General features: G+C 43.2%; 1 protein-coding gene across 6 annotated transcripts in view; it reads left to right on the top strand.

The window, feature by feature from the left end:
• ZHX2 (zinc fingers and homeoboxes 2) overlaps positions 1 to 27354 on the top strand; it is a 70615-nt gene that overhangs the window by 18772 nt on the left and 24489 nt on the right. For 4 of the 6 annotated variants that reach the window (XM_087706729.1, XM_087706724.1, XM_087706725.1 and 1 more), the window contains exon 2: positions 18572 to 18721. The exons of the other annotated variants lie outside the window; for them this stretch is intronic. The gene's annotated coding sequence lies outside the window, so the exon portion shown is untranslated. The remainder of the gene's footprint in view (positions 1 to 18571; positions 18722 to 27354) is intronic. 6 annotated transcript variants of the gene reach the window in all.

Here is a 27354-nt window from a genome sequence, read left to right as displayed (position 1 = left end):
CTATAGCATTTTCCTTATCTACTAAATTAATAATTCTATTAAAAAAGGAAATGCAATTCGTCTGGCATTATTTACTTGTGCAATCCCATATTGGTGCTTGTTAATAGCAATAGCAATAGCAGTTAGACTTATATACTGCTTCATAGGGCTTTCAGCCCTCTCTAAGCGGTTTACAGAGTCAGCCTATTGCCCCCAACAATCCGGGTCCTCATTTTACCCACCTCGAAAGGATGGAAGGCTGAGTCAACCTTGAGCCGGTGAGATTTGAACAGCCGAACTGCAGAACTGCAGTCAGCTGAAGTAGCCTGCAATGCTGCCCTCTAACCACTGCGCCACCTCGGTGGCATACTTACTCAAGTGCTGACAAATACTTGCCCAGTATAGGCAAAAGAACGATACGTCTGAATTTCCTTTTCCTTTTGAAGGTGGGGATGATATTTGCTCTCCTACGATCCTCTGCGACTCCTTCAGTCTCCAAGAAATCTCCAAGATCACCAACAGTGGTTTTCTGGAATCACCTCTGTTAGTTCCTTTAGTTAGCTAGGATATAACCTGGACAGCTTTGGAGACCTGAATTTGTTTAAATTAGCTAAGTCCTCTTTTATCGTCTTCTTATCTATCCTATGCTTCAGTTCCTTTATTGCCCTAATCATGGCAAAACCAAGATAGTTGGTTTCCATTTTCTTTCTGAAAGAAGCAGACACAAAATAGGAATTGACAACCTCTGCCGTCTCACCCATGACCACAAAAAAATAGCAGAGTTGGAGGCCTTCTAGTCCAATCCTCTGCTCAAGCAGGAGACCCTATACTAGAAGAGGGTCAGTGGTGGGTTTCAAAGATTGTTCGAACCTGTGGGTGTGGCGTCCTTTGTGGGAGTGGCTTGCCACCCATGTGACTGGATGGGAGTGGCTTGCCGCCCATGTGACCGGATATGAAGATGCCAACGACACTTGTCAGAACCATCTTAAATTACCTCACACACAGCACTGGCATGCATAAGAATATGATGTAAACTTGTTTTTTAAAAGGCATCTTTGGTTTGCGTTAAAACAACTTCAACACACGCAATGTTCTGATTGCGCCACAAATGCAGTAGTCATCCTTACCTTTCACAGAGGCACTGAGTTTTATAAATATGAGCATGCTAGTGTAGAATAATCATATCCAAGGACCAGTGGTGGGTTTCAAAAAATTTTGGAACCTCTTCTGTAGGTGTGGCCTGCTTTCCGGGTCCACTAGTGGAACCTCTTCTAACCGGTTCGGTAGATTTGACGAACCGGTTCTATCGAATAGGTGCGAACTGGTAGGAACCCACCTCTGCAGAGGGTCAACTTATTTTCCAAAGCACCAGAAGGCAAGAGAAGAAACAATGGATGGACACTAATCAAGGAGAGAAGCCACCTGGAATTAAATAGAAACTTCCAAACAGTGAGGACAATTAATCAGTGGGACAGCTTGCCTTCAGAAGTTGTAGGGGCTTCATCACTGAAGGTTTTTAAGGAAAGACTGGACAGTCACTTCTCTGAAATGGTATAGGGCAGGGATGGCTAACCTTTTTGTTATTGCATGCCGAAAGCCCACACCCGTAATGCAATGCGTGCCTCTCCCTGCCCCCTGCACATGTGTGCACGATCCCCCCTGCATCCCATTTTGGGCCTAATAGGCCACCCTGCAGCCTCCTGGGACCAACAATGGGCTGTGGGAGGGGGTGCCACATACTCTGCCCCCTGTGCATACACGCATTACTCCACGTGCATACGCACAAGATCCTTGCATATGTGCGTACATCACCTGCATGCGGCCCGCCCCCCATACATATGTGGCAGAGACCCAGAAATCAGCTGGCTGCCGGGAGGCATGCATAGATGTGCATGCCCGCAGGTTCGCCATCATGGATATAGGGTCTCCTGCTTGAGTGTGGGCTGGATTAGAAGACCCTTCCAGCTCTATTCTGATTGATGGAAGTCTAATATATATAGCTGTGACGTGTAACTTCTCTTCCTCTGAATATCATGAATTCAAAGATAACATGATCACTTTTTTCTCAAGGTACAAGCTACCTTCACTTCTTCAACCAACTCCTCCTGGTTGTGAGAATCAGGTCCAGCACAGCAGATTGCTGTCCTTCTAGCAACTGAAGTTGTCAGCAAGAGAGGTGAAGAATTTGCTAAATCTCTGGGTTTGGGCAAAATTAGATCTCCAGCAGACCTTAGAATAACTGAAATCTCCCATTATCACTACAGGTAGTGCTCAGTTAACCATGAATCCATGTAGCAACCGTTCAAAGTTACAATGGCATTAATTAGCTTTATAACCAATTAGTCTGTAGAGATTCTCAGTCATCCAGGCCATGGTTGTCCCAAAGGTGCTTTTTCAGGAGGCAACTGGACTTGTTTTTTGTCTTTTGAAGACATTTCACTTCTCAACCAAGAAGCTTCTTCAGCTCTGACTGGATGGCGGAGAATGGAAGGATTTATATTTCTTGCAGACAGCTGGTCATTTGCATCCTTTTTGAGGGTCATTGAAGCACATTATGTCCTGAGGGTCACCTGTGTAGTACTAATGGTTCCTGTAGTCTGCAATTTTTTTGGGAAATCCATTCATAACTCTCACAGCACTCAAAAGGTGTTCATCCCAAATTGCATAGCTAAAAGTCTGTAGAGATTCTCAGTCATCCAGCTCATGGTGCTTTTTTTCAGGAGGCAACTGGACTTTCTTGTTTTTTTTTCTTTGAAGATGTTTCGCTTCTCATCCAAGAAGCTTCTTCAGCTTCTTCACCGATGATTGAACTTACGACCTCTGCAGTGTCCCCACAGTCTCTCCCCATTGCCATTCTGGCGCTTCACAACCTTGCAACGTCGTAACCTCAACCGTTCAAGTCTCGCGTTAGGTTTAGGTTTGCATTAAATGCAACCTGGTTGATTTTGTGCTACATTGAATGTCGAATTATTCCAGCTCACATTGATCATGGCCTTCCTGTTTTGCAAACTGTTTGTTATTTGTGGAATCCCTGGGGCCCTCTGTGCTCGGTGGAGTTTTTTTGCAGGCATTTTGTTACCAAACTAGTAGCCTTAACAGTGCACTGAGCTACAAAATTCTCTTCTGTGGTATTTGTTGTTTGTTTAAGCATCTTTTTCTAGAGCAAAAGATGCTTTACATTGCAGCATCAACGCTGAACCAGGAATGCAAGGACTCGCATTGGAACAAACAAAAGTTTCCCAAACTGGTTGAATTAAACAGAAATTCATTTGGACTATGGTGACAGAAACATAAAACAGATTAATAAGTAAAAACCAGGTAGAACTTGGTCCTTTGAACAACCACACTTAAAAGTTCCCAGTTTTATTTCTGGAATGTAAGAAATGTTGTTTCTTCAATTCTGACAGCTAGCTTTTCCAACACGCTTTTGATTATTGTTTTAACTGAAATAATGTTTCCTTTTTTAAAAAAAAAAGTGTTCTAATTCAGGTTTTCTTTCACTGAACAAGATGTCAGTACATTGCATCAGCACAGGCGTTCCTTGTGGTTGTCATAGTCACACAAGTTTAAACACCCAAACAGAGCAGCAAGAGATGTATAACTGATTATGGATTATTATGAAAATTAACTCCTAAACCAGCTGGCTGGCTGGCTGGCTGGTGCATTTTAATAGTAGACCTTTGTTGTTTGGCCAAAATGTAAAACTACCACAAAAGGAGAGTTAACTATCATAAAACTTATGGCCAAGATTCTTAGACTTTATGAACAGATTTCCAAATTTAGTCTGCGTGCGCGCACCGGAAACTGGAAGGGCAGCTGCCCGGTGTGCATGCACACGGCAGGAAGATGATCTTACGTTTCCTGGCACACGCATGCACGCTGGCCAGCTAGTCTTTGCATGCGCATGCACACCAGAACCCAGAAGAGCAACGGGCAATGGCTCGCTTGCTCAGAGAGATGGCTCTGCGTGCCACTTCCAGCATGAGTTGCATAGGTTCAGCATCACGGATATAGATGATGCTAATAATCTCTGAATGGTTCTACAGGTAGTAATACAATACAATAGCAGAGTTGGAAGGGAGCTTGGAGGTCTTCTAGTCCAACCCCCTGCCTAGGCAGGAAACCTGATACCGTTCCAGACAAATGGCTATCCAACATCTTCTTAAGTGTTGGGGCATTCCTTTGAGTTATGACCATGCTTGAGCCCCTGTAAAGTGAGTCACCAAGAATGGGAGCCAGTTTTACAATCTTTCTTGCAGAGGTCATTAAGCAAACTCATTATTAGTTATGGGGCAGTTTTTGCTGGAAATCAACAAAGTTAAACCCAAGTTTTCGACATAAATTGACGCTGCAAACCGCCATAAATCAGGCCTGTTGCCCAGCATCCAAAAATGCTGGTGTTGATCTCTTTGACTTAAATCCACCAATAATTTAAGAAGAATGATTTTATATAGGAGACCAAAGAGACAGAAAAGCAATAAGACCGTTTTGAAAAAGGCTTCCTGTTTTTTTTTTCCAGGGAGCCTGAATAATTGAAGAGCTTTCATATTTTAATCAAGCATTTATGCAACACCTCTAATCTTTTTGTACCAGACAGAATGCTTCCAATGTTATGTTCCAGATGGTGGGTCGGAAATCATATTTTCTGCCATTTCCTTTGTGGTCATGGGAATGGAGATAACGAGTCTAGCTTAGAAATCTTTCTCACTGAATTTCGGAGCCCATGGATATTTTAGGTATGGCTCTGGCTTTTGATGGCTGCAAACAGAAACGCAAAAAGCTAATGCCGTTTTCATTTCCAAGAATGATGATGATTCAAATCAGGTTCAACCCCCAATTAAACCGGATGTATGTTGGGTTTTTAAACTGTTGGTTAATGTTTCTATTCTCCCCCTGTATGTTATTTTTTATTTCATTCGTATTTGTAAGCCGCCCTGAGTCCCCCTGGGATTGGGCAGCATATAAACCCATTAAATTACGAAATTACGAAGAATGAGTTTTAGTCCCATTTGCGTTTCAGAAGTATCCGTTGAAAATAAAAATAGTGGATGGCTGTAGCCCTGCAGTTTGTCTTAAAATATGCTAAGGACTAAGGAGAATTTTTCTGTGACTAAGAATAATTAATTAATCAATCAAACAGGTTGCCTCCTGGAGTTGTGGGTGCTGCATTGTTGGAAGTTCTCAAGAAAAGATTAGGCATCCATTTGTCTGAGATGGCATAAGACCATGATGGCAAACCTAGGGCACATGTGCCGGAAGTGGCATGCAGAGTCATCTCCCCGGGCACGTGAGCTGTCGCCCGTTGCTTTTCCGGGTTCTGGCACTCCAGCCAGCTGGTCTTCACGCAGGCGGGAGCACCGGAAACGAGAAGAGCAGCTGCCCGGTGCGCATGTGCGTGTTGGCTGACTGCTTTTCCGGCATGTGCATGTGCACCAGCCACCTGGTCTTCCGGTTTCTGGTGCGCATGCATGCAGGAAGACCAGCTGGCCAGTGTGCAGGCATGCACTGTAAACTGGAAGATCATCTTCCTGGCGGGCGGCTGCTCTTCCGGTTTCTGGAGTGTGCGCGTGCATCGGCCAGCTGGTTTTCACTCGTGTATGTGCGCCAGACCAGGTGGCTGGTGCGCATGCACGTGCCGGAAACCGGAAGAGCAGCTGCCCGGCCGTGACCCGTCAAAACCGCGCCCGATTAAACCGCGTCGCTGACGTCATCAACAGGGCGACAACAGCCAGTGCGGAGAAAGAAGGGGGCTTTAAATAGCGCTTTGAAAGCAAGCCGGTTCAATTTAAGGTAAGGGTTAGGTTTAGGGTTAGGTTAAGGGTTAGGGTTAGGTTTAAGGTTAGGATTAGGATTAGGATTAGGTTTAGGGGGTTAGGTTTAGGTTTAGGGGTTAATTTTAGGTTTAGGGTTTACAGCGTGCTTCTGTCTCCGCGCTGTTGTCGCCCTGTTGATGACGTCAGCGACGCGGTTTAGTCGGGCGCGGTTTAGTCGAGCACGGTTTTGTGGTGGAACCCTGCCCGGCAGGCTCATGCGCAACAGGCAGCTGCTCTTCTGGTTTCTGGCACAGAGACACACACCCATTTCGGTGTGTTGGTGTTGAAAAGGTTCACCAACACTGGCATAAGATCTCTTGCCTTGGGCATGGGGTTAGACTAGAAGACTTCAAGGTCCCTTCCAGACCTAGGAGTCTATGTATACTATGAGGCTGTCAAAGTTCTCCTTCCCACCAAAGTAAGCTGGAGTTATACGGGCTAATGTGGAATATCAGAAAGATAGAGCAAATAGATCAGTTGTTCTCTCCTGATTTTCACCACAGCCTGAAGTTGGATAATCTAAGAGCATTCACATCACGAATGAGGAAATAGAGCTAATCTGGAAGGGGGGTTTTTTTGTTTTGTTTTTTTTAAGATTTTTATTAACAAACATGTAAAATACACACACACAAAATTTAGACGTACACCACATTTATGCAATACAATACCAACAGGAACTTCCTGTTCTTTATAATAGCAGTTATCAATCGATACCACTCACCTTATATTATTTCCCCTTCTATTGTATTTCATTTGGATTTCACCATTCTTAACCCTCCTATTTTACTCATATTATTTTTTGAGTTTTGTTATATTCCTTCATTGAGTTTTGTTTCTTTCCTCCACCCACCTATACCAGTTATCCCATATCTGGTAGAATTCTGATTCTTCTTTTTGATCTGGAAGTTTTAGAGTGCCGTCTTGCTGCAACAATTTCTACATCTTTCTCTGTATAATGATGATATCCCGGTATCGCAGAATTTGGGGACATTGAATAAAATGAAGTCACATTTAATTTGGCTTACTGTGGAGGAAGGGTGTCTGTTGTTCGCAGACACATTATGATGTCCTTTCTGGTATTTCAAAGATTTGGTATTACACATGTTGCTCATATATATCATTTATGTGGTGACATCACCGCTCAAATGATGAGTTTGAGTGATGTTGTGGACATCACACGCCCTGTGGTCTTTCTACCGTACTACTTGCTTCAATCACGAGAATGTACTTAATGGTTATGCTTGTCTAAAAACGTCTTTGTGGAGAGATGGAGACATATCAGCGGTGGCCCTCTAATTGAACAAGGCTTAACAGGAGTACTGCGTACTAACAGCTCTGATTTTATCAGCTCATGAAACATCTTTCATGTTTCCCAGCCTAATTCAACAGATGCTTGAACCCAACAATTTAACTCTTGAGTGAAAGTTCTAAAGCAGGGATGTCCAACCTTGGCAACTGTTAAGACCTATGGACTTCAACTCATGGCTGTCTGGTGAATTCTGGGAATTGAAGGACACAAATCTTAAAAGTTGCCAAAGTTGGAGACTCCTGATCTAGAGGCAATTATGAATAGATTTCACCGTGACCCGTCAAAACCGCGCTCGACTAAGCCACGCCTGATTAAACCGCGTCGCTGATGTCATCAACAGGGCAACAACAGCCAGCGCGGAGAAAGAAGGGCACTTTAAATAGCACTTTGAAAGCAAGCCGATTCAACTTAAGGTAAGGGTTAGGGTTAGGGTTAGGTTTAGGGTTAGGGTTAGGTTAAGGGTTAGGTTTAGGATTAGGTTTAGGGGGGTTAGGTTTAGGTTTAGGGGTTAATTTTAGGTTTAGCGTTTACAGCGTGCTTCTGTCTCCGCGCTGTTGTCGCCCTGTTGATGACGTCAGCTATGCAGTTTCGTCGAGCGCGGTTTAGTCGAATGCGGTTTTGTGGTGGAACCAGATTTCACATCAACTAAATAATCTGAATATTCCTTCATTGGCTCACGGGTTATACATATATGAAGTAGTGGAAATTGTCATTGTGGTTCCTTGATTAGGCTGTTTGTTTACTGTTAGTTTGTCTGCTTTGGAAGTTCTTTGATTTGGGGTATTGTTTATTTCTTGATTGTTGGTCTAGTGTTAATCTTGGCGTTGGTCTCTGCTCATATGAGCGTTCACTGTTAATGAGGAGGCATTTTGGTCTTTTTGTTTGCTTTTGGGCTTTTTTGATGGTATCATTTGAATGGTGTGTAGATGTTATTTATCTCAGTGTGCCTGTTGATAGCCGATTTGTCTGAGTGCCGGGGAAGCTTGATCTAGGATGCTAACAGTTTCCCAGTTAAAACTATGCTTGAATCTGTCCAAATGTCATGAAATTAGGGAGTTTTCTAACAGTTAAGTTAGTTGGTGTCAATGGATGTCCTCTGCTAGTATTCTGCTTGTTTGTCCTCCATAGTGGCTGTCCTTAATTTCACAATGCATGGACACAACACATCTATGGCTGTTCGCAGTGTCCTGTGGTCACACCATTGCAATTTATAGCATTTATTATTATTTTTGCCTGAAACCAGCGTTTACTTCTGGTTTCCGGCAAAAGCTGCCCATTGCCACTGATCCACCAAACCACCTCAGTGATTCACTTAATGACTGCCACAAAAAATAGGTTGTAAAATCAGGCACAGTCACATGTTGGCCTGTTTAAAAAGCCACACGACTTAACAACTGTAATTTCAGGTCCACATATGGCCGTAACACAAGGACTTGCCTGTAGTGATAACATAACTCCTGAGTTTCAAGTGATACCAATCTATGCTGTTCTGCAGATTGAATTACAATAGTCAATAGCTTTATTCTAAAATAAGCTATAGAGGTAAACATTACCACAACTGTTGTGAGTCTGCAGGCTATAGGCATTACAAATAAATGTTTTCCAAAGTTTGTTTGTTTGTTTATTTGTTTGTTTATATCCCATTTTTACGAATAACTCAAGATGGTGAACATATCAAAACCACCTATTTTCCTCATAGCAACAATCCTGTGTGGTGGATAGAGCTGAGAGACAATGACTTGTCCGATTGTTCTAGCATTAATGACAATACTGCCCAAGGTACAACAGAATTTGTAGGAAAAGAAAGAAAGTTTGATGTGTGATTAATGTCATGTTTCAGAATTCCTTGCATTTAGAGGAGGTAATTTTAATACACTACAATAAGGTAAAGGTTCCCCTCGCATATATGTGCTAGTCGTTCCGACTTTAGGGGATGGTGCTCATCTCCGTTTCAAAGCCAAAGAGCTGTCCGAAGACGTATCCGTGGTCATGTGGCCGGCATGACTAAATGCCGAAGGCGCACGGAGCGCTGTTACCTTCCCACCAAAGTGGTCCCTATTTTTCTACTTGCATTTTTTAATGTGCTTTGGAACTGCTAGGTTGGCAGAAGCTGGGACAAGTAACGGGAGCTCACTCCATTACGCGGCGCTAGGGATTTGAACTGCTGACCTTATATATAAAAAGTTTTTTTTTATTTTTAACAAGCAAAAACAAATAAAACATATAACCTTCAATTGCATATAGCCTGTCGTTTGGTTTTTGTGCATAGATATCAAATATATATATATATATATATATATATATATATAATACATTATTATCATTATACAACGTTTGTTCAGCTACAATTGTTATTAAACTGCTGACCTTTCTGATCAACAAGCTCGGAGCCTTAGCCACTGAGCCACCGCGTCTCTGCTACCAATAGCAAATCCTATGATGGTAACAGTATGAAAGAGTATATAGAAAGCTTTTTTTTAAATCATTAAAGCAGCCACCTCTTTTTTTCCTTACAGATCCTCAGATGTGGTTCTGCGTCAACTGCAAACATGGTTGATGCGTTAGATGCATTTTCTTCCTTATGTAACAGAGGGCAGCAATTTTTTTTTCCAGATTTGTATGGCTGCTTTAGAAAGCCATACTCCATTATTCCTGCACAACCGTTTTGATATATCCGGATGGAGGTAGTTATAAGTATAATCTTTATTGTCATTGTACTTAAATACAACAAAATTGGTTTTAACCTCACTGGTGCAAAATCATAACAGAAACGGAAAAAGAAAAAAAAACTAGCATGTGCTTGGAGTGATTGTGGTTGTATTTAAAAGTCTCACAGCCCAAGGATAGAATCTTTAAATCTGTTTGTTCAGCTGGCTATACTTTGATGTCTTCTGCCTGAGGGTAGAAGTGCAAAGAGATGCTGACCAGGGTGTGAATCATCTCTGATAGATTGAGATCAGTTTCAGGAAAGGGGCTTTGCAGAGCCTACATAATTACAAAGAGAAACTGATTTCCAGACTAGAATCCACAGTTTTATTTGGGAGCATAAACTGCAGTCACTAATGCAAATTATAATAGCATTCAAATAAAGGTTTGATTTAATGGGCTATTTAGGGAGACTATTATTCCCAAATTGCCATAAAATATAAATGCAGTAATTGACATCATGTAATTAGTGAGGTAATTAAAAATACATCATTTGCATCCATTTCAGTCATTTTTGGTAAATAAGGTATTATGGAAATCATGTGCATTGATGCCAAGATGGCGATATTACATAAATGAATGTAAATTTTAATTTGTTACTAGCTGTCTTTGGACACGATAGACCTGAAATTTTGGAGAAATATCTTGATAGAGATTTTGTCCTTTACAGCAAGGGTCTCCAAACCCTGGGCCATAAACCAGTACCGGTACTGATAAGTCAGTAACCTGGTTGTTAAGTGAATCTGACTTCCCTATCGACTTGTCAGACGGTCGCAAAAGGGGATCGCATAATCTTGGAATACTGCAACCATCCTAAATATGAACCAGTTGCCAAACAGCTGAATTTCGATCACACGATCATGAGGCTGCTGCAAAGGTCGTAACTGTGAAGAATGGTCACAAGTCACTTTTTTTCAGTTCTGTTGTAACTTTGAACGGACACTAAATGAATTGTTGTAAGTTGAGGACTCTCTGTATGAAGTTTCTGAGTATCTTACTATTAAAGTGTTAAAATAATAACATTTCAATCAGTCACTCCTGCCCTAGTTAACCTTGTGGCTTGACTACCGCAGTGTGTCCTATATGGGACTGCCCTTAAAGGCTGCACAGAAACTTCCATTGGTCTAGATTTGTAACACTGCTAGCAGTAATGGGCATTCCTCAATATGCCCATTTAATACTCTGATACACAAGCTGCAGTAATTGCCATTTTGTTTCTGGGTGCAATTCAAGGTCCCGGTTATGTTGCTGTTAGTTGCGAAGCCCTGTCCGACTCATCGCAACCCCATGGACAATGTTCCTCCAGGCCTTCCTGTCCTCTACCATCCTCTGGAGTCCTTTTAAGCTCACGCCGACTGCTTCAGTGATTCCATCCAGCCATCTCATTCTCTGTCGTCCCCTTCTTCTTTTGCCCTCAATCTTTCCCAGCATGAGGCTCTTCTCCAGGGAGTCCTTCCTTCTCATTAGGTGGCCAAAATATTTGAGTTTCCTCTTCAGGATCTGGCCTTCTAAAGAGCAGTCAGGGTTGATCTCCTCTAGGACTGACCGGTTTGATCGCCTTGCAGTCCAAGGGACTTGCAGGAGTCTTCTCCAGGACCATAGTTCAAAGGCCTGGTTATAAAGCTGTAAAAACCTACATGGCGTAAGGCCTGGTTACTTACAGGCACATCTATCTCCCATAACATCTGCCCAGCCAATTCAATCCTGCAGGGTTGATGTACTCCAGATTCTTTCAGTTAAACTTCACCATTCCAGGCCTATCAAGGAAACAGACCATCTCTGTAGTAGACAAGAGACCTTACCTCTGGAACAGGGTTCCCTCAGAGATTTGCATGGATCCCACTCTCTTATTTTTTACAAGAGCTATGAAGTCTTGAGTCTCCATCAGGTCCTTGGCCAAAAAAAATGAGAGCTCTTGCTGCATTACACTTGCCATCTTTGATCTTTATTTCTTTATTTTTATTTCAACTTCTTTCGTTGTCATGAGCAATCCAGAATAATTGAGAGTCAGCATGCAAATTTAATGTTAGCAACAGTTGCAGTAGTATTTTTGTGAAGTAGTAAAGTTAAAAATATAACAGCAACCTGTCTTAAATTCAGATCAACTTCCTCTTGGTAACAGGAGAAGCCCAAGCCATATGAATTAGCATTCCAAATTAAGAATGATATTGCTAGCAATAAAGAGAATATAGAAAACACTCATTTAAATATTTTATGTTAGTAAGCATTGAAACATGCATAATTTTTATTAGCTGGAGGCACTGGAAAACTAGGTGATGGAGGTTCTTGCAGGATTTGCAGGAAACGAAATTTGTAAAATCAAGATTCAATACCTAGTGTAAAGCTCTAAAATTGAATGAATTGAATACCGTTGGTAAGTTCTCTTTTATGCAATGTCTTTTCTAAACCCAGAATTCTAAGAATCTACCAGAATGTGTTAAATTTTCCAGTGACTACATATTATTGATTTCATAGATGTTGAACAATAACTATCTGTATTAGGATACTTTTATTCAGAGAAATGTTAAGTAAAATTACTGATTAAAAATATAATAAAAAGTACCATAAAGAAACAACAATGTTTCCAAGTAATAGATTTAAAGTCAACATTTAAATTTTCTTTAAGATCTTTATTTAAGGCATTGGCTAAGGTTTGGTGGGTTTTCTCTTTTATCAAGGCCTGTTCTTACCCATAAGTGGCTAGGATGCTGAGCTTGTCGATCAGAAAGGTCGGCATTTGGCGGTTCAAAACCCTAGCGCCACATAACGGAGTGAGCTCCCATTACCTGTCCCAGCTTCTGCCAACCTAGCAGTTCGAAAGCATGTAAAAATGCAAGTAAAAAAATAGGAACCACCTTTGGTGGGAAGATAACAGCGTTCCACATAACCACGGATACCTCTTTGGACAGCGTTGGCTCTTCGGCTTTGAAATGGAGATGAGCACTGCCCCCTAGAGCCGGAAACGACTAGCACATATGTGTGAAGGGAACCTTTACCTTTATTCCTAGCCATATTAAGTACAAATTCAACAAAACCTAGATTCATCAGACTCACATTCAACAGACTTCTGTTGCAATGGACAACATTTCCTAATAAAAGAATAAGGATAATAAAAGAAATGATTTTATTATGCATTATATAATATTATATATTACTTACATTTAAACCATTTATGTCACCGTTCCATATTTGCATAATGCCATTTGCAAATTGATCACCACGCACAATGACATCATTCCATACATGAAAGAAATTGCAAAGATGACATTATTTGCAATATGGCACAAATTATATAAATCACTGCAAACGATGTGCTTTAAGAGACGTCGATGTAGATCACTGCAAAAGATATCCTTTCAGATTTAACAGATGTCAAATGATATAAATCACTCTGAAATATATACTTGTGGATTTAACAGACATTTGGGAATAAAACTTTACTCTCTCTTCTGGGCATTACATCATAGCAAGGTTTTACTTTAAACTGTTTCTTGTTTCAGTAGAAATGCCTAAAATGTCTGAATATTTTTATTGTGGCTTCATACCAAATGAGCTATGACAGACCTCCATAAAAAGTCTGTTCAGTAATAATATTAGTTCTACAAATAATCTAAACTCTTAGATTTATGAAACAGTGAGCAGAGCCCATCAGTACTGACTTACTTTTCAAACTAGTTGGTCTTGGGTAGAAATCTCTAAGACACGTGTACCTATATCATTTAATGTTTAAAACGCTCAGAGCAATACTTGAAATTGATTAAATGAATTGTTGTAAGTCGAGGACCATCTGTATTGGTGGAGAAAACATATGTGGTTGCTATGTGTTCACAGCAATCACGGGTCCAGACTTGGACCCATGATTCTGTAAGTTAGCCCATTTGAAGTATGTTGGTTCAAAAATTGATAGCGCATTACCAAGTTAATCAATTAATTCAATATCGTATGTTCTTACCAACAGGTAAACAAGTTTGAGTCTCAAATTTGCAAGCCAAAGCATGTGTTTTGTCTCTGAATTACAGTATTTCCCTTTACAGGTAGTCCTCAACTTACAACAGTTCATTTAGTAACCGTTCAAAGTTACAAGGGCATTGAAAAAGTGATTTATGAGCATTGTTCACACTTAACGACCATTGCACCATCCCCATGGTCACCTGATCAGAATGCAGATGCTTGGCAATTGCCTCACATTTAGGACGGTTTGCAGTGTCCCGGGGCCGTGCGATCCCCGCTTTTGTGACCTTCTGACAAACAAAGTCAACATGTTGCTAACTTAACAAATGTAAGGATTCGCTTAACAACTGTGGCAAGGAAAGTCTTAAAACGGGGCAAAATTCACTTAACAAATATTTCACTTAGCAGCATACATTTTGGGCTCACTCATGGTCATAACTCAAGGACTTCATGAGCCGTCTGCGGGCACATGAACTGTCGCCCCAGCTCAGATGCACCTGCATGCATTCGGAGTGGGGGGTGCAGTGCTCCCACGTGCCCCATTTTTGGTCCAAGGTGGCGCAGTGGTTAGGATGCAGTACTGCAGGCCACTTCAGCTGACTGTTATCTGCAGTTCAATGGTTCTAATCTCACCGGCTCAAGGTTGACTCAGCCTTCCATCCTTCCGAGGTGGGTGAAATGAGGACCCAGACTGTGGGGGCGATATGCTGACTCTGTAAACCGCTTAGAGAGGGCTGAAAGCCCTATGAAGCGGTATATTAGTCTAACTGCTATTGCTATTGCTATTGGTCCTAGAAGGCTTCAGGGACACTTGGCCCAAAAATAGGGAGCACGGGGAGAGGGGTGTCATTCATGCATGCGCAGGGGGGCGCAGAGGGGTGTTGTGCCCGCATAGCATTATGGGTGTGGGTGCGTGCATTCGCTTTCGGTACGTGAGGATGAAAAAGGTAGCCTTCACTGGTCTAGTCGATAACTCAAGGCTTCTGAGCACATCAAGGAATAAATGGCCTATCTCGCAGAATATCCTGAAGGGTTGCTGCAGAATGCTTTCTTGCTTTCTTAGGCAGGAGGGAAATGGGGACATGACCCTTTGGCTTAGTTCTGTAATGATGTGTGGTTGATACACAGTGGGCTATTTTTAAAGCAGCCACTCTGATTTTCATAAGCAGCAATGAACTGATAGATTCCTTCCTTCTCTGACTTTGAAAAAAGGAACCGTTTAATTTAAGAGTAGGAAACAGGAAACTGAGATACTGCAAAGCAAAGGGCAAGTTTCCACCATGAAATGTTGGAACTACAAAAAGAAATAATTCTCTTTTCTATCGGTGGGTCATCAAAGCACACTTACAAAGTAATGTAAGCGATTGGTTGAAGTTTCAATAGGACATCCGCTTCTCTGTCCAGATAAGAAGCCTGAAATAGTTTAGAGGTGGGAAGGGAGTGAAACAGAGAACTTTTTCATCAAGCTCTTTCAGCTGAAAGGATATTTTATGAATGGCCACATCTGTGGCAACTCTTCTCTGACAGTCATGTTAAGAGTTCCCAATTCATAGGGCTGGAAGGGAGCCTGGAGGTCCTTGAAGAGCATCCGGCGACTTCAGCTAGTACAGAATGCGGCCGCGCGAGTGATTGTGGGCGCACCTCGGTTCGCCCACATAACACCCATCCTCCGCGAGCTGCGCTGGCTACCTGTTGATCTCCGGGTGCGCTTCAAGGTCCTACTTACCACCCATAAAGCCCTTCATGGCAGTGGATCTGCGTACTTGAGAGACCGCCTCCTGCCAATTACCTCCTTGCGACCTATTCGATCGCACAGATTAGGCCTCCTCCGAGTTCCATCCGCCAGTCAGTGTCGACTGGCAACTACGCGGAGGAGAGCCTTTTCAGTAGTAGCTCCGACCCTTTGGAACGATCTCCCCGTGGAGATTCGTGCCCTCACCATCCTCCAGACCTTCTGCACAGCCCTCAGGCTATCCCGTCAGGCCTGGGGATAAAGATCGTAATCTGCCCCCACCCGAATGATGAATGTTGTGTTTTATTTTTACTTCCACTGTTTTCATGTTTATTGTTTTATTGTCTTGTATCCCCATCCCTATAAATTGTGAGCCGCCCTGAGTCCCCTCAGGGAGAAGGGCGGCCTATAAATAATAAACTAAATTTTAAAAAATAAACTAAATAGTCTAACCTCATGTCCAAGGTAGGAGACCTTATTCCATTCCCAACAAACGGCTCTCCATTCTTTTTTGAAGATCTCCAATGATGGAGTACCTGCAACCTCTGGAGGCAAGCATTCCCATGGACTGTTACACTATCAGGACATTCTTACTTATTTCCAGCTTGGATCTATTTATAATGAGCTTCCACCCATTGTTTCTTGTCCTGCCCTTTGGTGCTTTGGAAAAGAAGTTTACAACCTCTTCTCTGTGGCAGCCCTTCAAGTAGTGGAAGGAAACGATCTATTTTTATTTTATTTATTTGTTTGTTTGTCAAACATGTACAAGGTGACAAGTGTAGGTATGGACATAAAGATGAACCAAGGAAGTAAACGCAGATAAATGGAGACAGTGAGACGGGGACGGTAGGCATGCTGGTGTGCTTATGCACACACCCCCTTTAAGGACCTCTTAGGAATGGGGTGAGGTCCACGGTAGACAGTTTAAGGTTGAAGCTGTGGGGGTTTGAGGATGTAACAGCGGAGTCAGGTAGAGCATTCTAGGCGTTGACCACTCTGTTGCTGAAGTCGTATTTTCTGCAATCGAATTTGGAGAGGTTTACCTTGAGTTTGTATCGATTGTTTGCCTGTGTATTATTGTGGTTGAAGCTGAAATTGTCAGGGTTCCAAACAGCATCCAATATTAAATCAGAGTCCGAGGCAAAGGATTCCTCAGAGTTCCAATTTATTAATGTTGGCACATCTGAGAAAATCTAAATCTGAAAGCTTTCCGGTTTTCCCCACCCAGTTGAAAGTTCAGGATCTTGCCCCCCCACACCCACAAGTCCATCACATGGTCCAATCTTCCACTGCCATGCTGGCAGTTCCACCCATCCAGTTCCGGTCAGGCTCAGAGGTGTAAAGACGAAGGATGACCTTGGCTTTCTAGAAAGAATTTTGTTCTGGCTACATATCATCTTAACTCTGTACAATCCCTCCTCCCATTTTCCCACAATAGAAAATGCCTAGTAGAATAATAGAAAGTGTGGCAGGCCAAAGAGTCAAAAGAAAAGATGGCTGCAGGCCTGACAGAAGTAGTCGTTGACAGGTGGGACATCGTAGCAGACAATTTTGTGTAGTATGCTTAGTTCCAACTGCAGGTGGTGGTGGTCATGTCACCCCTAATCCTTCTGTTTGTTAGGCTAGACACATCTAGTTCCCATAACTGTTCATCATAGGGTTTAGCCTCCAGCGTGACCCGTCAAAACCGCGCTCGACTAAACCGCGCTCGATTAAACCGCGTCACTGACATCATCAACAGGGCAACAACAGCCAGCGCGGAGAAAGAAGGGTGCTTTAAATAGCGCTTTGAAAGCAAGCCGATTCAACTAAGGTAAGGGTTAGGTTTAGGGTTAGGTTTAGGGTTAGGTTAAGGGTTAGGTTTAGGGTTAGGTTTAGGATTAGGTTTAGGGGGGTTAGGTTTAGGGTTAGAGGTTAATTTTAGGTTTAGGGTTTACAGCGTGCTTCTGTCTCCGCGCTGTTGTCACCCTGTTGATGACATCAGCGACGCAGTTTAGTCGAGCGCGGTTTTGTGGGTGAACCAGCCTCCAGCCCTTTAATCATTTTGGTTGCTCTTCTCTGCACTTTTTGTAGGAAAGTGTGTTTATGTTCTTAAAGTTCCAGATACGGCTAACCCAAAGGATTTGGGCCTGTGGAGTCTTTGATACTCTCTGGTGTTAGTTGTTTTCTTGCAGATATTTCTTTACCCATTTAGGTGACATCAAGCAACAAACAATACCCCAATCAAGGAACGATCAACTCAGACAAATGATCAAACATAAACAACAACGTAATTGAGGGACCAGAAAGAACCCTCCCACTTGCAAGGCAAATCATTTATATAGTGGTGGGATTCAAATAATTTAACAACCAGTTCTCTGCCCTGATGACCAGCTGAGTAGGCGGGGATCAGTGGTCATGTGACTGGGTGGGTGTGGCCAACTCAACGTCACTCAGATCGATGGGCGCTTCACCTTAGCTGTTACAATGTAACAAGGGTTAACTAGAGAGGCAGTTTCTGTAAGCAGGGTAATAAAGATTAGACTAGAAACAACACCAGAATGTTTCATTCCTGCCTTCTTTACAGGATTAGCTCTGTAAAGTTGGGGGGGAGGGACAAAATGAGATTTCTTCCAACAACCTGGTTTCCAAATTGCTTAGAAAGTTAAGAACCCGTTCTCCCGAATAGGTGCGAACTGGCTGAATCCCACCACTACATTTATACCTAAACAGAGAGCAAACCCCACTCCCTTTTAGCACTGATGACGCTACCTAGTCAGGTAATGAAATGTCTGCAAGAAAACAACCGACCTCAAAAGAGTACGAAGCACCCCACATTTCAACCCTGAATTACAAATATTCTCCTCTGTTGGTAGATTTGGGGGGGTCTGTGCACCCTTTAGATCAGGGCTGTCAAACTCTCAGCCAGATGCGTTGTGCGCTGGCCACGCCCAGTTTAGCGAAGGGGGGGAAAGGTCGTGACACGTCAGGTGACCATGCCATGACGACACAAGTTTGACATCCCTGACTGAGATCATCCCTTGTCATCAAAACAGAAATTCTCATTCTCTTTCTTCCCCCATATTTTTCTCTTCCTTATAGGATGAACACATCTTTTGACATTGTATTTATAGGAGTGTTCTGAAAAGATAATTGGGACCTTAGCCACCAGATAGGGGCATCAGATCAATATTGCATTTCATAAACAAGAGGCGCTTGGAGGCAATAATATCTGAAAATGCAGGAATCCAGGTAAGTTCAGTGGAAATGAGAAGCGGGGAAAATAAAACACTTTCACGCTCTGTGAGGCTGTAAGATTTTTCTCAGCTTTAAAATAAGGGTCCATGGGTACAATGAGCAGGCTGTGCTTACCTGTACATTGGATATTATCAAAACGTATCTTGGTTGCAGTCAAGGTCTCTTGAATCCAGAGTAACGTTTCCAAGTATAGATCACAGAAACATTTCTGGATCTTCTGTGTTTAAAAGCACAAAAGGAAAGTTTGAGAGCCAGTTCAGTGTAAGAGTTAAGGCAGCGATGGCCAACCGATTCGCCGTCGTGTGCCAAAAGCGTGTGCGTCCGCAACCATAATGAAATGCGTGCGCAATACCCCCTTGTGCCCTTTCCCCCTGTGCACATGCGTGCGACACCTCCACTCCCCCCTCACGCATGCATGCGCGAACCCCTCCCCCACAGCCCATGTTGAGCCTAATAGACCTCCCTGCAGCCTCCTGGGACCAAAACGGGCTGCGCGGGGGGGGTCCACTCCCCCATGCTCTCCCCCTGCACATGCATTGCAGGCATGTCCCCCCCGTGCCTGCATGTAGGTCTCCCGCATGTCCCCCGCAGAGACCCGAAAATCAGCAGGCTGGTGGGACAGCTATAAGACTTGTGGACTTCAACTCCCAGAATTCCTCTTCTCGCTCTTCATCTTGATGATGTGCGGATGGGCGGGGGTAGGGAGCTGGAACCGGTTCTAAACGGCACTGTGGAACTGTGGAACCTCTTCTATAGAAGAGCTTAGAACTGGCAGGAACCCACCCCTGCCGTGTTGCCTAATCTGTAGCTCTTCCTCCTGTTTCCTAAGGGCACTTTTACATACAATTAGTAGTAAGGGAACAGTATGAAAAAAGAGAGGAAATGCGAAAGATATTTTTTTTAGCACTAGCACCTGCACTTAGACTTACACACCACTTCCTAGTGCTTTACAACCTCTCTAAACAGTTTACGGAGTCGCCATCTTGCCCCCAACAATCCGGGTGCTCATTTTAACGACCTTGGAAGGATGGAAGGCTGAGTGAATTTTGAGCCAGTGAGAACTGAACGGCTGGCGGTCAGCAGAATTAGCCTGCAATAATCCATTCTAACCACTGCACCATCAGAACTCTCTTACTATTTTAGAAGAGAAAGACATAGTGATTTCTGGACTCATTCTTATTGTAGAGCACATAATAAGTTATATCTTGGCGCATTGCCTGACAGCGTGGACCATCAGAACAAGTTCCATTGTGCCCAAGGCGAGAGACTTTGAAGGGTTCCATTGGGCGTTCGATTTGGGATAGGATAATTTTCACACGCAAGAAAACAGTCCATGAGATATTCCCTCATGTATTTGTGGACCTGCCAGACATTTTTTTTCCTGGAGCATCTTTGTTCATAAATATGCAAGTGCATGTTTAAGCAGGCATTTCACAATGTCCATTACGCTGTATGTTTTGGAGACAGTCACTTCATTGGTAGAAGACACAGCTGAGGAGCGAGGCTTGGCAAGAATAGAGGTTGGATTCATAGATAAATGAGCCATATCTTGCTTTCTCTTCATAGGAGCCCCGATGGAAGATTTGGCTTCGTGTTTCTGTTCAGCTTGGTTTTTGTTGGTTTGCCAATTCCATTTCAGAGCTGCACCACCTTTGTTGTGGCCAGCCAGCAGCCAGCAGAGCTGGCAGCAGATTCGGACAGGGAGGAGGTTGGGGAGGAACATGGGCCAGTCCTGGAGTCTGGGGAAGGCTCTGATGAGGACTCTGTGTCAGAGGCAGAGAGGGAGCCAGAGCCGTATGCCAGCTATCAGCTGCCTTCAGAGTTCGACATCAGTGAGGCAGATGAACAGCTGCAGCCTGTTCCCAGTGTGTGCATGTACAGAGTTGCCAGAAGAAGGGAGCAGCTAAAGAAAAGGGGCCGACTTGGGAGTAAGACGATGAATGGCCCCTCCCAGAGGAAATAAAAGAGGAGTGAAAGGGGAATGGAGTTTGCAGGAGACAGTTAGTTCGCTTAATTGGTTCCTGACTCTCCCAGACTCCTTGCCAAGTTTTGCAGATATTGGCCTGTCAGCTCGCCAAGCCAGATAAGGTCTGTGACTCTAAATCCTCCCTTGAAAGACTTTGTTGGATGTGAATGAGAAGAATTTGCAGTAAATTAATAAAAGGGATTTTTGTCGGAACAAGGAGTTTGTTTCATGCTCTTGGAAAGCCTCGGTCAGAACAATCTTATCCAAAATGATGCTAACCAGTTTTGACTAGCTTTCATCCCTAAAGCCATGTTGAGGAAGAAAGCTGTTGCTTTCAGAAAGGTGAAGGAAACACGCTTGTCCTTCGTGCATTCCATTGTGGCTTTTGGTAGGTTGAGAAAACCACAGAGCTTTCCAAAACTAACTCTGAATGCTGGCTTGGGTGAAGTTGTAAATCTGTGTGCTTGGATTTCTGCTAGAAAAGCATGCCATCAACAACCGGCTATTCAGGTTATCCTTGACTTATGGTGAGTTGCTTAATGACCAAAGTTACAACGGACCTCCCCAGAGCTACTTAATCCAGTTTCAAAGTTCCAATCGCCTCCATGACCCATGGTCACATGATCACATTTTCGGCTCTTTAACAACTGGCCCATATTTATGGTCATTTGCAAAGTCCTGTAGTCACATGGCCATGATTTACAACTTTTTTTATGGAAACCAGCATTTACTTCTGACTCCCACCAAATTTTTAAAAAAAACTTATTGTGTACAATGGGTTCACTTAATGACCACTCTGTTCACTTAACTCACGGCAAAAAGGTCATAAGTCAAGGACCACTTGTACATTGTATGAATACATTTGTTTATTGTGATCAGTTCAGTGTGGCTTTGCTATGCAAAAGATTCTCCCCATAACACTCATGGTAGATGTTAAAAGTAATAAGAGGGTGCATTCAAAATTAGAAGTTTGTGCATCAGTTTCAGAACCTGTTTGCTGGATTTTTGTTTCATATCCATTCTCTTCCCCTTGAATCTGAATATAGCAGATTTCTCTTTTTTTTTCTTAGTTTATTTGATCATCCTCAGATTCTTTATTGTCCGTGTTCTTCACTAAGAAAGGCGGTATTTTAGTTTGTACATTAAATGTTTTTTGGCTTTGCCTTAAATAGGAATTCACTCATTATAGTTTAGCATTACATGTGTTCATCAAAACTTGTTCTAAAGATAACTTGGTATGTTGTTAGGTATGAATGCAGTTACTTATGTCTCTGTTTGTGGCTATAAAATACTTCTACTCATGATGCCCGCAATTTCTCCTCCCTGTAGAATAGGGTGTCAAAGCCTGCAATGTGGTTGGATACGGCACACTGGGCTGCCCTGGCCTACCCAATGCAAAGAGGAAACATGCCAGCAATTTGAGGAGTAGTGTCAAGCTGGCCACGCCCACCCAGTTGGCCATGCCCATTCCCCTTCCCACACATATAGACCTGATGCATCCCTCAATAAAATTGAGTTTGACACCCCTGCTGTAGAATGTTGTTAATAAGAACGGTGGCATTCATCACGTTCACAGATTACAATCAGAAGTAATTGTTATTATTTCTGAAATTTTTGTATATTTTTTTTTCGAAAAATGCGTATCTAATTTTAAAATCCAGTTTAATTCTGATTTTAGTTGATAGGTCTAAAATCACACATTTTTATGAATAGCTAATTGTCTAAATTGTTGTTCACCAGATTCTGCCTTCTGTCCTGCTTAATTTAGTAATTTTTTTTTTTTTTTAGAGTTGGGTTTATTTGACAAAACCTCCCCATTTCTGTTCCTTTTACGTTTTTCTTTGCAAAATTTATGAGCACTGTGGAAAGACTAAAAGAGCAGCAGGGTTGTTCAGCCTCGGCTTTGATACTGTCCAAACAAGAAACCCCTTTTTTGTTGTTTTAGCTATGCAGATTTTGATTTCTGGTTATTATCTGGAGAGGAATAGACTATGTGGCTGTTGGCAAGCTGGAGACACTTTGGACTGTGTGTGGCCTGCTTTCGGTTTCCGGTCCAAATGAATCATATCTACCAAGCCTGACTCAATAGCCAATGCATCCCTTTTCTCTGCTTTTACAGTAATAGATTTCCCAGTGCTTGGCCCTTTTCCATGGTTGGAGAAGATGAGAAACGAAAGCTAGAGAGAGATGGTCAGATGTCTTGGTTTCCATTGGCAGCCAAGATTGTGAACAAAACAGCCGAGATTGACATACAAGGGTTGTGCAGAAGGCTTTTGCCAGAGACTGGGGGGAAAGGAGGTTCGGTTTGTGTCGAAAACAGAGTTTAACAACAATGGGGAATGAACAAAAAAAAAGTGAAGACCGAAAGGATTCAGAGGGCAGATGCAGGGTTAGCCAAAGGAGAAACATCTGGATTTCTTGCTTGCTGTGCAACCACTTGAAACATCATTCATTGATGCAGTCAATCTGTTCATTGAATTGTGAATCATGCAGCTCAGTTGCCAGAATAGAATAGTTTGGTTTTTTTCCTTTCCCTACCAAGAAAAAGAAAAATTGTGGTTGGGAAGAAAAGGAGCAGACATACTGTTCAAAAGGCAGTAAGTGAAAAGTTGTAGGTCCTATAACACAATAATCTGCAATGAATATATCCTGAAGACTTCCAAGGTTTCAAAAACAGTATAGATCAGTGATGAATAACCTTTTTGTTGTTGCATGCCGAAAGCGTGCGCGCGCCCACACCCATAATGCAAAGTGTGCACTACCCTCTTCGCTCCCCCTGCCTCCCACACATGCACACCAGGCATGAAATTCTCTTACCTTCGCTACTGGTTCAGAACCGAGAAAGCCCGCGCATGCGCAGGGCGTTTGTGATAATGTCTGGGCAGGTGGGCCGAGCCATCCACCACCGCTACTACCGGTTCTTTTGCCAAACCGGCAGAATACCACTTCTGATGCAATAGCAGTTAGACTTATATACGGCTTCATAGGGCTTTCAGCCCTCTCTAAGCGGTTTACAGAGTCAGCATATTGCCCCCAACAACAATCTGGGTCCTCATTTTACCCACCTCGGAAGGATGGAAGGCTGAGTCAACCCTGAGCCGGTGAGATTTGAACAGCCGAACTGCAGAACTGCAGTCAGCTGAAGTAGCCTGCAGTGCTGCATTTAACCACTGCGCCACCTCGGCTCTTCAATGCACACGTGACCCCACTCATGTGCCCTGCACATCCGTGCATGACCCCCCCAACACACACACATGTGCTTTGCACGCATGACCACACACTCCAAGCATGAGCACACATGTCCCATATAGGCCCTATGCATGCGTGCCAGAGACCCGAAAACCAGCTGGCCAGTGAGAGGCGCGTGTGCATCCGCGCTGGAGCTGGGGCGACAGCTTGTGTGCCCTCTGACAGTGCACTGCATGCCACCTGTGGCATGTGTGCCATAGGTTCACCACCACGGGTATAGGTAGTCTTCAACTTACTACCACAATTGAGCTCTGTTGCTAAGCGAGACATTTCTTAATTGATTTTTGTCCCATTTTACGACTTGTCCCACGTGCCTCCTTTAATAGCCAAGAAAGGAAACCCCCCAACTGCATTAGTTTAGAGTAAATGCCCCTTTTTCACTCATTTTTGCCCTCCCCAGCCCCTAGGAGCACTCTGGAAGCCTCCTAAAAGCTATGCACGGCCATTTTTGCAAAAGGGGCAAAGTTTCGGGAGGCCAAAAATGCTGTGTTCGGTGTATAAGACGCACCCAGATTTTCACTCTCTTTTTTGAGAGAAAAAGGTGCGTCTTATACTCCGAAAAATATAGTTATTTGGCAGCTTGCCAAAGGAGATAAGGTCGTATTTGATAAACAACCTTCTGAAACACTGTTTGATAAGCCTTGCAGACTGTGAATGAAAAGAATTCACAGTCATGTAAAATTTTTGCCGGGACCAAGACTCCACTTCTTGCTTGTTAAGGAAGCCTGGGTCAGAACAAGCTGGCACGCGCAAAGACCAGCTGGCCAATGTGCATGCGCAGCCGGAGCACCGGAAACCCGAAGACAAGCTTGGCCGGTACATGGCGCATACGCATACATTCCAGTTTGGGCACTCAGTGGCGAAACGTTTCATCATCACTGTTCTAAGCCAAATGTTTCTCAATCTTGGCAACTTTAAGATGTGTGGACATCATCTCCCAGGAAGTTGGAATCCACATCTCCTGAAGCTGATAAGGTTGAGAAACACTGTTCTAAAGTATGCATTTCACCCATCGTGGTTATATTTCTCTTTCATCCTCACCTTACATGTTGGCTTAGATGTAAGAGAACTTAGTTTGCACTTAACCAGAGAGAGAGGGAAGCGTAGCCATAGAGGGTGAAATCAGTTATTTATGCTAGCGGAGCAAGTCTTTTTCAACGAAATAAGAAATGCACACTTTAAAACAGTATTTCCTAACTTTCTCAACTTAAAATGTGTGAACACACTTCCGGAGCCTGTAAGAGATTTTCCCCAGTGTAGTGTACATGCTGGCTAGGGATTTCTGGGAGTTAAAGTCCACACATTTTAGAGTTGCCAAGGTTGAAAAACACTGCTCTAAGCTATGAAAAACAATGGTGTTATTTTTTTTAAAAGGTACAGATTTAATTTCTCAGCACCTAGATCAGGAATGGTTAATCTTTTTGCCATTGTGTGCAAAAAATGGGAGGAGTGCAGTGGGATTGTGTGCGGGCGTGTCCACACCCATAATTCTATGCGTGTGACATCCCCCTATGCGCATGCGCGCATGACTCCCTCCCCCCGCATGCACGACCCCCGCCCTCCCCCCATTTTTGGCGGGCAATGGACCCATTTTTCATCCCCCAGCCTTCAGAGGCTTTCTAGGAGCCTGGGGAGGGCGAAAATGCCCTCCCCTGTCCCCCTCTGGAGACCTTCAAGAGGCTTCCCATCTGCTTCAAGGGGAGATCATTGTGTGAAAATCCACCAACACTCCCTTTCAAACAGCAAGGATATCTATCTATCTATCTATCTATCTATCTATCTATCTATCTATCTATCTATATCTATCCCTCCCTCCCTCCCTCCCTCCCTCTCTCTCTCTCTCTCTCTCTCTCTCCCCTCCCTCCCTCAACCCCCTGCTTAGGCAGGAAACCCTACACCACTTCAGACAAAGGGTTATCCAACATCTTCTTAAAGACTTGCAGTGTTGGGGCATTCACAACTTCTGGAGGCAAGTTGTTCCACTGATTAATTGTTCTAACTGTCAGGAAATTTCTCTTCAGTTCTACGTTGCTATTCTCCTTGATTAGTTTCTATCCATTGCTACTTGTCTTACCTTCAGGTGCTTTGGAGAATAGATTGACTCCTTCTTCTTCGTGGCAACCCCTGAGATATTGGAACACTGCTATCATGTCTCCCCTAGTCCTTCTTTTCATTAGACTCACTAGACATACCCAATTCCTGCAATTGTTCTTCACATGTTTTATCTTCCAGTCCCCTAATAAACTTTGTTACTCTTCTCTGAACTCTTTCTAGAGTCTCCACCTCTTTTTTTAACATCGTGGCGGCCAAAACTGGATGCCGTATTTCAAGTGTGATCTTACCAAGGCATTATAAAGTTATATTAACACTTCACATGATCTTGATTCTATCCCTTTGTTAATGCAGCCTAGAACTGTGTTGGCTTTTTTGGCAGCTGCTGCACACTGCTGCTGGCTCATATTTAAGTGTCCATTAGGACTCCAAGATCCCTCTCACAATTACGACTGTTGAGCCTGGTACCACCTATACTAAACCTGTGCATTTGGTTTTTCTTGCCTAAATATAGAACCTCACATTTTTCACTATTGAAACCTCACCATTGGCGGGGTTAACATTTGAATGACCCAACATTATTCAACTTTACACTTGGGTAGAGATGTGCTCACTTTCAGACACGGAAACGTTTGTGAAAGAACGCTTAGACTATAAATAGTTGTCATCTTGCTGTGCTAGTGGTGATTCAAAGCTGTTTAGGATTTTGAAAAAAGAAAAAGAAACTGCAAGCTGTATTGTAATTAGGGAAGATGGGAGTCATTTGTCCTATTTCCACCAAGATCTCACATGATTCTACTTAGGAAAAACTTAAATGACAGTTAGAAGGGGCAAAACAGATAGAACGTGGATCAGTTAATAATGGACTGTCTCAGTGTTGGAAGCTATTCTCAATCTTGACAACTTTAAGATGTGTGGACTTCAACTCCCAGATGGCTGGGGGTTCCCCATGCTGGCTGGAAAAATTCTGGGAGTTGAAGTCCACACATCTTAAAGTTGTCAAGATTGAGGAAGCACTCCTCTGTCGGGTCTTGAGAACACAGGAAAATTCCTGCTGAAGATAACTCAGCATTCCATATCCAGCTGAAGCCAGCAAGAAATCATTCACATTTGTCCCCTACGTTGGAAGAAATGACCTTCTGGGTTCAGTTCCAAGTGGGGAGAAAGACACTGGAAATATGGAGACTGCTTGGAAAGATGGTTTTTAATGGTGGACAGGATCACATGGTTTGAGGTCCTGGGGGGGGGGGGGAAGGAGGATCACATACTTTGAATATCTTGAAGAAGAAAAAAGGGAAGAGATGCCGAGACAGCCTGAGATTTATACCCTCTTGTGGGCCCCGCCTTGGAGCTTCCTGTT

The sequence above is a fragment of the Thamnophis sirtalis genome, unplaced genomic scaffold, assembly GCF_051295495.1.
Source record: "Thamnophis sirtalis isolate CommonGarterSnake01/CBP01778 unplaced genomic scaffold, rThaSir2_p1.2 scaffold_2, whole genome shotgun sequence".
Lineage (NCBI taxonomy): Eukaryota > Metazoa > Chordata > Lepidosauria > Squamata > Natricidae > Thamnophis > Thamnophis sirtalis.
The sequence above is the reverse complement of the archived record's forward strand: the minus strand, read 5'-3'. Positions and strand labels throughout refer to the sequence as shown.